The 15,846-nt window shown below is 48.4% G+C and overlaps 1 protein-coding gene and 1 long non-coding RNA gene across 2 annotated transcripts in view; one reads left to right on the forward strand and one right to left on the reverse strand.

Moving 5' to 3' along the window:
• fbxw5 (F-box and WD repeat domain containing 5) overlaps window positions 1-15,846 on the forward strand; it is a 65,332-nt gene that overhangs the window by 812 nt on the left and 48,674 nt on the right. The gene's annotated exons all lie outside the window — the stretch shown is intronic.
• Window positions 4,857-14,899, reverse strand: LOC125486362. The gene is made up of 2 exons (XR_007265043.1): window positions 14,648-14,899; window positions 4,857-6,822 (listed from the first exon to the last, which is right to left on the reverse strand). It is a non-coding gene; the product is annotated as an uncharacterized LOC125486362 (long non-coding RNA).

A 15,846-nucleotide genomic window follows, 5' to 3' on the forward strand; every position in this document is an offset into this window, starting at 1 on the left:
AGCACTACAGGGGGCAGGTCCGTCACTGTGTAACCCCTGGGGTACAGTACCATTGGGGATAGCAAGGTGTAAAGCTGGATGAACACAGCAGGCCAAACAGCATCACAGCAGCAGGAAGGCTGACGTTTCGGGCCTAGACCCTTCATCAGAAATGATGTCACTGTGTAACTCGGTACAGTACCATGGGGACAGCTCTGTCACTGTGTAACTCTGGGGTACAGTACCAGTGGAGACAGGTCTGTCACTGTGTAACTCTGGGGTACAATACTACAGGGTACTACTGTACCCCAGAGTTACCCACTGCGAAGCCTCTCCTAAAGATGCCTACCCTGAAGAAGTTACCCTCCTCCCTCCAGACAAACCTCAGGGGATCTCTCTCCCACTGCAACTCTCTCGTAATCATTTCTGATGAAGGGTCTAGGCCCGAAATGTCAGCCTTCCTGCTCCTGTGATGCTGCTTGGCCTGCTGCGTTCATCCAGCTCTACACCTTGTTATCTCAGATTTTCCAGCATCTGCAGTTCCTACTACCATTGGGGATAGGTCTGTCACTGTGTAACTCTGGGGTACAGTACTACAGGGGACAGGTCTGTCACTGTGTAACTCTGGGGTACAGTACTACAGGGGACAGGTCTGTCATAGAGTCATAAATTAATACAGCATGGAAACAGGTCCTTTGGCCCAAACTGATCCATGCTGACCATGGTGCCCACTCGGCTAGTTCCAATTGCCCACGTTTGGTCCATACCCCTCTATGGTCCTTCCCATCCATGTACCTATCCAAATGTTTTTTAAATGTTGCTATTGTACCTGCCTCAACCACTGTTTTTGGCAACCCATTCCATATACGCACCACTTTCTATGTTTCCCCTCAGGTCCTTCTTAAATCTTTGCCCTCTCACCTTAAACCTATGCCCTCCAGGTTTCAATTCCCCATCCCTGTGAAAAAGACTATATGCAATCATCCTATCCATGCCCCTCATGATTTTGTACACCTCACTAAGGTCACCTGTCATTCTCATATGTTCCAAGGAATAAAGTCCTATCCTGGCCAACCTCTCCCAATAACTCAGGCCTACTTCCTGGCAACATGCTCGTAAATCTTCTTTGCACACTTTCCGTTTAAGTATGTCTTTCCTATAACAGACCAAAACTGTACACAATACTCCAAGTGCGGCCTCACCGACGACTTATACAACTGTAACATAACATTCCAACTCCTATACTCAATGCCTCAATCGATTAAGGCCAGCATGCTAAATGCCTTCTTCACCACCCAGTCTGCCTGTGACGCTGCTTTCAATGAACTATGTACTTGTACTCCTGTGTCCCTCTGTTCCACAACACTCCCCAGGACCTTACCATTTACTGTATAAGCCCTACCTTAGTTTGACTTTCCGAAGTGCAACACCTCATATTAATCTATATTGAATTGCATTTGGCAGTCATCAGCCCACTTCCCCATCTGATCAAGATCCCTCTGTAATTTTTGATAAGCGTCTTCGCTATCAGTATTACCTCCTAATTTTGTATCATCCGCAAACTTACTTATCATGACTTGTACATTCACATCCAGATCATTTATGTAAATAACAAAGGTCCCAGGACTGACCCCTGCGGCACACCACCAGTCACATGCCCCCAGTCTGAGAAACAACCTCCAACCATCACCATCTGCTTCCTACTATCAAGCCAATTTTGAATACAATTAGCTAGCTCTCCCTGGATCCCATGTAACCTAACTTACATGACTAGCCTGCCGTGCAGAGCCTTATCAAAGGCTTTACTAAATTCCAGATAGACAACATCCACTGCCCTACCCTCATCCATCCTCTTATTTACCTCTTCAAAAAACTCTAAAAGATTTGTCAGGCATGCCTTCTTGCACACAAATCCATGCTGAATATCCCTAAGCAGATCTTGACTATCCAAATGTTGGTTGATCCTGTCCCTCAGTATCCTCTCCAATAACGTCCTTCAGGGAAGGAAATCTGCCACACTTACCTGGTTCTGGCCTACATGTGACTCCAGACCAACAGCAATGTGTTTGACTCTCAGTTGCCCTCTGAAATGGCCTAGCAAGCCGCTCAGATGTACCAATTACTATTAAGTCTCAAAGAAATGAAACCCACAGATCACCTGGCATCAACCTAGGCACCAGAAAGGACAATGGCAGAAACAGCCCTGTCAACCCTGCAAAGTCCTCCTCACTAACATCTGGGGGTTAGTGCCAAAATTGGGAGAGCTATCTCACAGACTCGTTAAGCTACAGCCTGATGTAGTCATACTCACAGAATCATACCTTACAGACAATGTACCAGACACCACTACCACCATCCCTAGATATGTCCTGTCCCACCGGCAGGACAGACCCAGCAGAGGTGGTGGCACAGTGGTATACAGTCGGGAGGATGTAGCTCCAGGAATTCTCAACATTGACTCAGGACCCCATGAAGTCTTGTGGCTTCAGGTTAAACATGGGCAAGGAAACCACCTGCTGATTACCACATACTGTCCTCCCTGAGCTGATGAATCAGTACTCCTCCATTTTGAACAACACTTAGAGGAAGCACTGAGGACGACAAGGGCACAAAATGTACTCTGCACGGGGGATTTCAATGTCCACCACCAAGAGTGGCTCAGCAGCAATACTACAGACTGAGCTGGTCGGGTCCTAAAGGACATAGCTGCTAGACTGGGTCTGCGGCAGGTGGTGAGGAAACCAACAAGAGGGAGAAACATACTTGACCTCATCCTTACCAATCTGCCAGCTGCAGATACATCTGTCCATAACAGTATCGGTAAGAGTGACCATTGCACAGTCCTGTGGAGACACAGTCCTGTGGAGACAAAGTCCCGCCTTCACATTGAGAACAACTGCCATCGTGTTGTGTGGCATTATCTAATGCTAAATGGGACAGACTTCGCACAGATCTAGCAACTCAATGCTGGGCATCCATGAGGCGCTGTGGGCCATCAACAGCAGCAGAATTGTACTCCAGCACAATCTGTAACCTCATGGCCCGGCATATCCCCCACTCAACCATTACTGTCAAGCCAGGGGATCGACCCTGGTTCAATGGAGAGTGCAGGAGGGCATGCCAGGAGCAGCACCAGGCATACCTGAAGATGAAGTATCTGCCTGGTGAAGCCACCAAACAGGACCATTTGCACACCAAACAGCGAAAGCAGCAAGTGATAGACAGAGCTAAGCAATCCCACAACGATCGGATCAGCTCTAAGCTCTGCAGTCCTACCATATCCAGTCGTGAATGGTGATGGACAATTAAACAACTCACTGGAGGAGGAGGCTCCACAAATATCCCCATCCTTAATGATGGAAGAGCCCAGCACATCAGTGCAATGGATAAAGCTGAAGCATTCACAGCAATCTTCAGCCAGAAGTGCTGAGTGGATGATCCATCTCAACCTCCTCCAGTGGTCCCCAGCATTACAGATACCAGTCTTCAGCCAATTCGATTCAGTCCACGTGATAGAACATAGAACAGTACAGCACAGTACAGGCCCTTCGGTCCATGATGTTGTGCCAAACCTTTACCCTAATCCTAAGGTCTATCTAACCTCCACCTCTACCTTATACTATCGTCCATATGCCTATTTAATAGCCGTTTAAATGCCCCTAATGAGGCCGACTCCACTGCCCTCTCCGGCAATGTATTCCACGCCCCGACCATTCTCTGAGTAATGAACCTACCTCTAACGTCTCCCCTATGTCTACCTCCACTCACTTTAAAACTATGCCCCCTCATAATAGCTACCTCCACCCTAGGAAAAAGTCTCTGGCTGTCCACTCTATCTATACCTCTGATCATTTTGTATACCTCTATCAAGTCACCTCTCATCCTTCGTCGTTCTCAACAGAAAAGCCCTAGCTCTCTCAACCTTTCCTCGTAAGACCTTCCCTCCATTCCAGGCAACATCCTGGTAAATCTCTGCACCTTTTCCAACGCTTCCGCATCTTTCCTGTAATGAGGCGATCAGAACTGGACACAATACTCCAGATGTGGCCGAACCAGGCTTTTGTATAGCTGGAGCATAACTTCACGGCTCTTGAACTCAATCCCTCTAATAATGAAAGCTAACACACCATACGCCTTCTTAACAACTCTATCCACCTGGGTGGCAGCTTTCAGGGAACTGTGGACATGAACCCCAATATCCCTCTGCTCCTCCACACTGCCAAGAATCTTTCCGTTAACCCTGTATTCTGCTTTCAAGTTTGTCCTTCCAAAATGAATCACCTCACACTTTTCAGGTTTAAACTCCATCTGCCACTTCTCAGCCCAGCTCTGCATCCTATCAATGTCTCTTTGTATTGTCCTCCGATGTCCCCTCCGCATTGTCCACAACTCGACCCACCTTCGTATCGTCCGCGAACTTACTAATTCACCCTTCCACTCCTTCATCCAAATCATTTACAAAAATCACAAATAGAAGAGGACCCAGAACACTTGTAACTGAGCACCATGTTGAATATTTTCCGTCCAGTACCACCCTTTGTCTTCTAAGGGTCAGCCAATTTTGAATCCAACCTGCCGCATTTTCCGAGCCTACCATGGGGAACCTTATCAAACGCCTTACTTAAATCCATATATACCACATCCACTGCTCTACTTTCATCCATGAAACAGTTGGATCTGTTTAACATGATATCAAGAAACAGTTGGAAACACTGGATACTGCAAAAGCTTACGGGCCCTGACAACATTCCGGCAACAGTGCTGAAGACTTGTGCTACAGAACTTGCCACTCCCCTAGCCAAGCTGTTCCAGCACAGTTTCAACACTGGCATTTACCTGTTAGAGAATTGAGAATAAGTGGACTGCAGCTGTCAGACTTCCAGGTAAAGAGAACTTTTTATTTGTGATATCACGGAGAGTCAACGCTAACAAAGGTTAGATGCCAAAGACTCTGCAGCAATGCAATGTTACAGGGTATTTATGGAGAGAGACAAACAAGTCAACATGATAGGTAAGCGATCTCACAGTCCAAAGCTTAACGTTCTCCAGAAATCTCCTCCACCTTTCTGAGCTTCAGGCTTTATACTTCTGTTAATGTTTAGCTAACATGCACTTATTTTATTGACTAGGGCAAAAATGTGATTAGGTTTTACTAAGATAGCAGTTACTAAGAATGAGGGGTGTTTGAACACTTTGGGTTGACGCTTCCTTTTAATGTTCTGTCTGTCACGTAGTCTTTTTGCCTTTTTGACACTGACTTTTCTCGAACCCCGTACAACATGCTAATTTCTTCCACAATTCCCTCCCTTTTGATCCTACATCCTTTAATCTTCGTCTGCAAATGGGCGATCGTATCCAGTGGGATAGGGGCACATGCTTAAAGAGGCCTCCTCATCATACTCTGGTGAATAATGCATAATCTTGGGAAAGAAAGGGACCGGAGTGGTTGTGGGTGAGGGATAAATGAACAAATTAAGCACAATGCTATCACACAAATAATAACAATAATAAGTATGATGCCATAGTGAACTAATGTCCCTCATCAAGTCCCAAATAGCCACCATCCTGTCCCAGGATTGTAGTTATGGAATTCTTCGCCTATATTCTGTGCAATTTTCTTTACCTTTTTAACACCTTCCTGGATATGATCAGCTAAATGGGTAATATTTTCTGCTTTGTCAGGAATATAAGTACAACATTCTCATCCTTTTACCGCACAGGTGCCACCTTTCTCTGCTAAAAAGAAGTCTAATGTGAATCGATTTTGTAATGCAACTGTCCTGACAGTGACCAGCTCAGAAGACAAATGAGATATGGCTTTAGTGGTACTGTCTAAGCCATCGGCCAGGAGCTTGGTAGCATTGGCAATTTGTTCAAGACCTAAGGCCATAGTAATCAATTCACGAGTAGCTTTACCAGTCCCATATATAGGGAAGGTGATCATCCAAAATCGTTCAGTTTCAGTCATATCTCGTTTTTGTTTCCCACATCCTTGGGGTAAGGGTATAGTGGACGAATGGCGAATGTGAGGAACTATATAGGCCATATAACATGATCCTGTCCAAGTTGGGGGCAACCAGGCGTATGCACGATGGCCACAAACAAAATAGGTACCATTATAGGGCACAAGTTGAGTTACAAACGTGTAAGACCGTACCTGGGCCCATGACTGATTGTTGCTGAGATTGGTAAATCTCAAAAGACTACGTCCACGGCCCAAGAAGGTTACGCGTGAGTCAATTTGAGTTCAAGTGTAGTTACTACTGAAAACAGGGGTAACGTTTTAGTATTGCTGGCATGATCACTCTCCCATAAATGTGCCTTTCCTCTGTGTCTCATTCCGTGTAAAGCAAAGAGAAATATATTGGTCTGCTTTATGGCCAAGGGTGAAATAAGGGGGGGGGTGCCCTATCTGGGTCTGTATTTACCACGTAGCATCTGTCATTGGTAGTTGATCCTTCTCTCTCTCTCCTGATTCTGAGCTATTTTGTCTCAATACCCATTCGGGTACTTCAGGGGCATTAAAAGGAATAGATTGTAATGAAATTCCCTTTGTCGAGTCTGTTGGCACATGAGTGCAGACCCAACAGGAGGACATATTTAAATGTATAGCATATTCATAGCTTAATGACAAAAAGAAGTTATGCAAAGTCCATTCCTTATGCTAGTCCTGGGGCTGCTAAGACCCAAGAGTCCCAGTAAAATCAGGATCAGCTTCATGATATCGAATCAGAGAGGGAACCTTGATCAAATTTGCACCTAGTCCCGTGGATCCAGTCTGGTTTTCCTTGTACTTTGATCGCTGTTCGGGTAGTCAGTAGAACTTGATATGGGCCCTTCCACCTGGGAGAAAGAGAATCCTTTGCAAGTGATTTAACGTATACGAAGTCACCGGGTTTAAAGGGACGCATATTCCCTTGGGGTTTCGGCAGGGCTGCTATTACTTTCTCACGATTTATTCTAGCAGCATCAGTTAGCGCTTGTGCATACTGCAGAGTTTTTTCATCCACCCAAGCGAGAGCAATGTCTGGACCAGTCACAGGAGGTTTTGTACCTGTTGTCATGGGTCGACCCATTAATACCTCAAAAGGGGTTAATCCCGTTGTCCTATTTAACTGATTTCTTAAGGTGTAAAGGATAATGGGGAGGGCCTCAGGCCATTTTAGTCCAGTATCTGCACACACTTTGGCTAAATTACTTTTCAGGGTGTCATTAGTTCGCTCAATGAGGCTTGACGATTGGTGCTGATATGGTATATGCATTTTCCACTCACATCCCATAACTTTTGTTAATGCTAATGTTAATGCTCATAGGTATTCTGAAACGTGGAATAATGTTCTTCATTAAGCATTTTACTACTGGTGTTGCATCATCTTTTCGAGTAGCAAAAGCCTCTACCCATTTCGAGAACATATTTACTATCACCTAAGATATATTTAAATCCTCCCGATGCAGGCATATGTAAACTGGCGAATGGGCAACCGGCACCGGCAAGTGGTCGAATTTTGCAGGGGTCTTTCCTTTATTGTGCTCTTGGCAAACTCCACAGGTGTCTGTAATATGTTTTGCAGCGGCCGTAATGCCTAGCGCAAACCACTGTTGTGTAATCATATGTACAATCCCTCCTTTTCCTACATGACCCTGCCCGTGCGCATGGCGGGTCAGGGCATGCAGGAGGCCCGAGGGCACACAATGCAGCCGTCAGGATGGGACCACAATCCCTCATCGTTAGGTGTGCAGCCTTGGCGAGGCCACGGGGAGAATTCGGCATCAGGCGCCCCACATTGGGCCTCTGGCAGTGGCATAATCAATAACAGTAGGAGAGTCCTGACATACACAGATGGTGACCACCATGGAGGATGACACAGCCGTGTGTTTTGCTGTCGTGTCCGCAGCTGAATTCCCTGAGGAGACAGGGTCCTGGCCATTCGTATGGGTGTCACATTTGAGAATGGCCAGTCGAGAGGGGAGGAGGACAGCCTGTAAGAGATTAGAAATCAAAATGACATGTTGGATAGGCTTCCCGGAGGAGGTGATAAACTCCCAATATTTCCAGAGGGTGCCAATATCGTGTACCACTCCAAAGGCATAGCGGGAATCTGGGTATGTGTTAGCCAATTTTCCTGTGGCAAGATTGCAGGCGCGGGTGAGCGCAAAGAGTTTGGCTGCCTGTGTAGATGTTCCAGGGGGCAAAGCAAAGGACTCGAGAGTCTCGAAAGGGGTGACAATAGCGTAACTGGCAATAGTGGTGGTCTCATAGGGACAGATGGAGAAGCCATCACTGAACAATATGAGGTAGAGATTGTCAAAAAGGGTAGAATGTAGGCTGGGACAGGGAGAGGTAACCGAGTCAACAAATTGTAGGCAATCATGATCAGAGTCAACCAATGTGTTGGGGAGCAGTGAGGCGGGATTGAGGGATGGGGCACAGTGAAAGGTGACATTGGGTTTCGGCAATAGCATGACCTCATATCCAGTCCTTCGGGCAGCAGAAAAATGTTGTGTAGCAGCAGAGTTTAATAGCAGCAACCACAGCATGAGGAGTCAGGACGATGCAAGGATGGTCAAGGACAATTGGGGTTGACTTTTCCAGCATAACAGCGGTGGCTGCAACGGAACATAGACAGCTCGGCATACCACGGGCAACAGGCAGCAGGTGAGCTGACGAGGCCACTGGGCGCTTAAGACCACCATATTCTTGTGTAAGAATACCACTGGCGAAGTCCTCCTTTTCACTAACGTACAGAGCGGAAGACTTATTATAGTCTGGAATACCAAGAGCAGGAGCCTGTGTGAGGGCCTGGCAGAGCTCCTCAAAGGTCTGCACCCGTTCTTCCGTCCACTCAATGTTAGGAGGATGCCCTCAAAGGATGGTTTTCATGAAGAACAGCATCCATGCAGCGATATTCAGGAATCCATTGATGGCAGTTGTTGACGATGCCCAGAAATGATAACATCTCCTTTTGTGTAGAAGTGTGCAGAGCTTTTAAGATAGTAGCGATTCTCTCCAGACCCATGTGACGTGTGCCATCCGTGAAGACATGCCCCAGGTACTGCACCATTGACTGACAGAGCTGGAGGCCGAAACCCAGTGGCCCTTTGAGGTGAGATGACACAGGAGTGCGACAGTGTCCCATGGCGCAAACCCCAATAGTCGTAGAAGCAACCAAAAGATCATTGGCGTACTGCAAAACGGTTCTGTCATGGGGCAGGGCTAAATCAAGTGAGTCCTTTTGAACCGCAGCAGTATAAACTGCAGGGCTTTCAGTGTATCCTTGGGGCAATCGAGTCCAGGTAAACAGATACTGGCTTTCCTTTGTGAGGGGTATTGAGAAGAAGGCTGAACAGAAGTCAATGATTGTGTAGCATGTGGAGTTGGGTGGCAAGGAGGTAAGGTTGGTATTGGGTGTCGGGAACTACAGGAGTATGGGGATAACAATCTGATATATGGCGCGGAAATCCTGGACAAAACGCCATACATCCTTCTGTCCGGGCTTAGGGATAGGTGTGTTTCGAGGGCTCTGTGTGGGACGCAGAACGCTTTGGCACAAGAGGGCATCAATAACTGGGCGAATGCCTACCTCTGCTTCTTTGGATAGACGGTATTGCTGGATGGAGGGCAAGGAGACACCCTCCTTTAGGCAAACCACATGAGGCTGAGCAGAGGTCACTAGACCAACATGATTTTTATGCAATGCCTACGAAGAAGAGGGAACCGAGCGCAGAAGGAGAGGGGGGGATCAGTTCGGGTGGCAGCGGGGGTGGTGGTGAAAGCGACAAAATGTAGTCGTCCAACAATCAGGATGGAAGTGAATGCAGCCGGTGAGGGAGGAGTAAATTTCAACTATAATGGATCCCCAACTAAGGAGCGAGAGGTCAACAGAACTGGTGGGTGAAGCCTCGCTTAGGCGTTTAATCATAGGCCCAATATCTTTTGATTTAGCAGGAGCTTTTACAGCTAAGGTGACATGGGGAACCGACTCGGGACCCATCGCAAACAGGGGCCCTTGAGTCGAGGATAAATAGACAGCAGCACCTAGTCCTTGAGGGCCGTAGTATATGGCACCCCCAAACTGGAGAAGCGAATGCTCCGACAAATAGGAGCCACTTGTTGGGACTATTCAGCTGACACCGGGCCCACAGAGAACAGGGCCATGCAGTGGGCTTGGGTAAGGAATCTGGAGGTGAGAAGCAGATAACGAAGACTATGCAGGAGCGCGGGTAGGGAGGCCGCAAGTACATCCGTTAGCTGAACTAGGATTTTTTCTAAAAGATTATTGCGCATTTGCCAACAGTACAAAGTATCTTTGTCATGTGCGGGGGCAATTTCTTGGGGGAGCATGTTATAAGCCTGCGGGACTGCAGATTCGGGCAGCTCCAAGAACAGCCCTTGTCGGATGCAATGAATCATGGCGCCAAGCTTACAGAGAGCTCGGCGGCCGAGCAAACAAATCGGGGACAACAAGGTGCAGGGCTGGATGAACACAGCAGGCCAAGCAGCATCACAGGAGCAGAGAGGCTGACGTTTCAGGCCGAGACCCTTCATCAGAAAAGGGGGAGGGGAAGGGGGTTCTGAAATAAATAGGGGGAGAGTGGGAGGCGGATAGAAGATGGGTAGAGGAGAGGATAGGTGGAGAGGAAACAAACAGGTCGAAGAGGCAGGAATGAGGCCAGTAAAGGTGAGTGTAGGTGGGGAGTTAGGAAGGGGATAGGTCAGTCCAGGGAGGACGGACAGGTCAAGGGGGCGGGATGAGGTTGGGCGGTAGGAGATGGAGGTGCGGCTTGAGGTGGGAGGAGGGGATAGGTGGGAGGAAGAACAGGTTAGGGAGGCAGGGACGAGCTGGACTGGTTTTGGGATGCGGTAGGGGGAGGGGAGATTTTGAAACTTGTGAAATCCACATTGATACCATTGGGCTGCAGGGTTCCCAAGCGGAATATGAGTTGCTGTTCCTGCAACCTTCGGGTGGCATCGTTGTGGCACTGCAGGAGGCCCAGGATGGACATGTCGTCTGAGGAATGGGAGGGGGAGTTGAAATGGTTCGCGACTGGGAGGTGCAGTTGTTTGTTGCGAACCGAGCGTAGGTGTTCTGCAAAGCGGTCCCCGAGTCTCCGCTTGGTTTCCCCGATGTAGAGGAAGCCACCCCGGGTACAGTGGATGCAGTATACCACATTGGCAGATGTGCAGGTGAACATCTGCTTGATGTGGAAAGTCTTCTTGGGGCCTGGGATGGGGATGAGGGAGGAGGTATGGGGGCAGGTGTAGCACTTCCTGCGGTTGCAGGGAAAAGTGCCGGGTGTGGTGGAGCTGGAGGGGAGTGTGGAGCGGACAAGGGAGTCACGGAGAGAGTTGCCCCTCCGGAAAGCAGATAAGGGTGGGGAGGGAAAGATGTCTTTGGTGGTGGGGTCGGATTGCAGATAGCGGAAGTGTCGGAGGATGATGCGTTGATGCCGCATCTGCTCCCACTCCCGTACATCTCAGTTGTCCTCGTTTTTCAAGGACCGTAACTTCCCCTCCTCGGTGGTCGAGAACGCCCTCAACCGTGTCTCCCACATCTCCCGCACCTCATCCCTCACACCCCGTCCACGCAACAAGAACCAAAAAAGAATCCCCCTCGTCCTCATGTACCACCCCACCAACCTCCGGATCCAACGCATCATCCTCCGACACTTCCGCCATCTGCAATCCGACCCCACCACCAAAGACATCTTTCCCTCCCCACCCTTATCTGCTTTCCGGAGGGACAACTCTCTCCGTGACTCCCTTGTCCGCTCCACACTCCCCTCCAGCTCCACCACACCCGGCACTTTTCCCTGCAACCGCAGGAAGTGCTACACCTGCCCCCATACCTCCTCCCTCATCCCCATCCCAGGCCCCAAGAAGACTTTCCACATCAAGCAGATGTTCACCTGCACATCTGCCAATGTGGTATACTGCATCCGCTGTACCCGGTGTGGCTTCCTCTACATCGGGGAAACCAAGCGGAGGCTCGGGGACCGCTTTGCAGAATACCTACGCTCGGTTCGCAATAAACAACTGCACCTCCCAGTCGCAAACCATTTCAACTCCCCCTCCCATTCCTCAGACGACATGTCCATCCTGGGCCTCCTGCAGTGCCACAATGATGCCACCCGAAGGTTGCAGGAACAGCAACTCATATTCCGCTTGGGAACCCCGCAGCCCAATGGTATCAATGTGGATTTCACAAGTTTCAAAATCTCCCCTCCCCCTACCGCATCCCAAAACCAGTCCAGCTCATCCCTGCCTCCCTAACCTGTTCTTCCTCCCACCTATCCCCTCCTCCCACCTCAAGCCGCACCTCCATCTCCTACCGCCCAACCTCATCCCGCCCCCTTGACCTGTCCGTCCTCCCTGGACTGACCTATCCCCTTCCTTACTCCCCACCTACACTCACCTTTACTGGCCCCATCCCCGCCTCTTCGACCTGTTTGTTTCCTCTCCACCTATCCTCTCCTCTATCCATCTTCTATCCGCCTCCCACTCTCTCACTATTTATTTCAGAACCCCCTTCCCCTCCTCCTTTTCTGATGAAGGGTCCAGGCCCGAAACGTCAGCCTCTCTGCTCCTATGATGCTGCTTGGCCTGCTGTGTTCATCCAGCCCTGCACCTTGTTGTCTCGGATTCTCCAGCATCTGCAGTTCCTACTATCTCTGAAACAAATCGGGGAATGTTTTGCAATAACAAAAGTTTCATCAGTGGTTCGGCCACCAATTGTCACAGGGACAGGATCGGAGAGATGTTCCACCGAGGGATACGGGAAATTCCTATAGTGGATATATGTTTTGATTCACTAGGAACATCCACAGAGGGAGGGAACAGACAAAACAGTAGCGCCGGATTTAATAAGAAATTGGACTCGTCTCCCGTTAATATTGACATTTGCATGGGGTTTTCATGGGGAGAGGATGAGAGTCGAATCATAAGTGCCTGTATAACCCCCTCATGGCCCCCCGTTGACTCTTGGGGAAAGGGTTATGAAACGTAAAAGGGGCCATATTGGACTGAGAAGGAGCAGCAGTCTTATCGTTAGTGTTAGTGGAGCGGTGACAATCCCTTGCCCGATGTCCTTTGCCACCACAACAACGGCACATATCCTGACTCCTATCCCTGGGTATCCCTCACCAGGTACAATTTCGCTGATCTTCCTGGTGAGCACGGGATCGTGCCATGGGGGGTCTGGATTATTGTACGAATTGGCCCTTTGGGTGTTTGGCTTTACTGAACAACCCCTGTCAATCTATATGGGTGAGAGAAGTGATCGTATCATTCCAATTTTGATGTTGCCAGTTTAGATTAACCAATTTAAAAGCTTGGGCAGTAGCGGGGTCCAAACAATTCAATAAGGTTTGAGTGGCCAATGGACCGTTATCATCAAGTGCGATCCCTGCTGAAGATTCCCAAGTATCCCTAAACTTAGCCAGGAAGTCCATTAAAGATTCCCCTCTTCTCTGCAAACAGCAGGCAACCTCCCCAAAATCACTATGCTGTCTGGCCGCATTGGTAATGGCATCTTTAGCTGTAGCTTTAGCTTGAAGCCAGGTATCTCGGCTCTCATTGTCAGGCTCTGAGTCATCTGCATCAACCCAATCACTGTTTTGACCTCTTGGCACCGCAAATAGGCCCTTCACACCAGACCAGGAGGTGCCACAAGCAACTTTAAGCAACAACAAAACATCCCCTGAGAGTGGATTATAGATTTGACAAGTCTGCGCCAACCAGTTATGGATTGGAATAGGTTTTTTCCGGGGATTCGGGGCATCATTGATCATACTTCGAACCTTAGATGGTGTCCACGGTCGTAGGACAGCAACATTCCCAACCATGATATGAGGCATCAGGGGGACTGTACTGTCCCTGTCCTTGGCTGCCTGTTGCCGAGTAATTCATTGGGAAGGGGCTGTCGACCCTTGTCCCGGTTCAGTCTCTTGCCTATTGTCAGGACGTTGGCCTGAGGCGGTATAAAAGGGGGGTTGGGGGTGGGGGGTGTTATTTTATTGCAAAAGCAAGTAATATTTCATCTGTATCAAGAGGATTTTCTTCGGGCGCTTGTACATGCATGTGGGCGATGCGCTAGGAATGACAGAAATGCTGGCACCGTGACCAGCGTTACCCTGATTCGCTTTGGAACTCTTTTTAGGCGGTTGGTGACGAGCTGCAACTTCTAGCCACTTCTTAAACAGCACGTTATCCCAAGTGGGATCACCATACCCACGTTGTGTCAAATCTTTCCAATAGTGTATCTTTCTCAAATCAAAAGTACCGCCATAAGGCCAGTCCCCATGGGACCACCCGTACAGATCATGAGAAAATGTAAGAGAGTACCTGCTGTCTCCAGTTTCAAGCCAAACCTCATCAGCAGGGGAGCCGGGAGGTACCAGGGGATCACCCAACATCTTCCTTTGTTTTCTCAACTTTCCTTATACTTTTTGCTGTCTTTTTCCTCATTTTCACAGGAAATTGTTTCTTCCGGGGTCCTTTCATTTGTGCTGGTAGAATAACCCATTAGTACAAAAACCCACTTACCGAGGGTTTAAACAAAGAATCACAATAATCTATACAATATTCCTTATTTAATATACTACAGTGTACTATATTACTCTATCTTATTCTAATAACTAAATCCTCTCACCCGCGAGCGCTTATTAGTACCTCAGCCCTCGAAGTCTTGTGGCTTCCTTATGTGCACATAATTTAGTTACACTTCCTTGTGGGCTCATAATTTAGTTACACGGAGGGTTTTAGAGCGAGTTTCAATCTTCCTCATGTGATCTTGCCTCTCCCTTCTCTCTGATCTAACTTGATCAGATCAGAGTTAGCGTTTCGGGTCCAGTGAACCTTCCTCAATATCCTCACCGGACCCGAAACGTTAACTCTGTTTTCTCCTGCACAGATGCTGCCAGACCTGCTGAGCTTTTCCAGCAACTTTGTTTTTGTTCCTGATTTACAGCATCCGCAGTTCTTTTGGTTTTTGTTAGATACCGAAGACTCTGCGGCAATGCAGAATTACAGGGTATTTATGGAGAGAGACAAACAAGTCAACGCGACAGATAACCGTGATCTCGCGGTCCAAAGCTTAATGTTCTCCAGAAATCTCATCTTCCCGAGCTGCAGGCTTTATCCTTCTGTTAATGTTTAGCTAACGTACACTTATTTTATTGACTAGGGCAAAAATGTGATTAGGATTTACAAAGATAGCAGTTACTAAGAACTAGGGGGGTTTGAACACTTTGGGTTGACACTTCCTTTTAATGTTCTGTCTGTCACATATTCTTTTTGCCTTTTTGACACTGACTTTTCTCGAACCCCCTACAACATGCTAATTTCTTCCACACTACCCAGCAATGTGGAAAATTGCCCATGTCCTTTACACAAAAAGCAGGACAAATCTAACCCGGCCAATTACCGCCCCATCAGTCGACTGTCGATCATCTGTAAAGTGATGGAAGGTGTCATCAGCAGTGCTATCAAAGTAGCACTAGCTCAGCAATAACCTGCTCAGTGACAACAAGGTGCAGGGCTGGATGAACACAGCAGGCCAAGCAGCATCATAGGAACAGAGAGGCTGACGTTTCGGGCCTGGACCCTTCATCAGAAAAGGAGGAGGGGAAGGGGGTTCCGAAATAAATAGGGAGAGAGTGGGAGGCGGATAGAAGAGGGATAGAGGAGAGGATAGGTGGAGAGGAAACAAACAGGTCGAAGAGGCGGGGATGGAGCCAGTAAAGGTGAGTGTAGGTAGGGAGTTAGGAAGGGGATAGGTCAGTCCAGGGAGGACGGACAGGTCAAGGGGGCGGGATGAGGTTGGTCGGTAGGAGATGGAGGTGCGGCTTGAGGTGGGAGGAGGGGATAGG

Source organism: Rhincodon typus, chromosome 28 (assembly GCF_021869965.1).
Source record: "Rhincodon typus isolate 14 chromosome 28, sRhiTyp1.1, whole genome shotgun sequence".
Taxonomy (NCBI): domain Eukaryota; kingdom Metazoa; phylum Chordata; class Chondrichthyes; order Orectolobiformes; family Rhincodontidae; genus Rhincodon; species Rhincodon typus.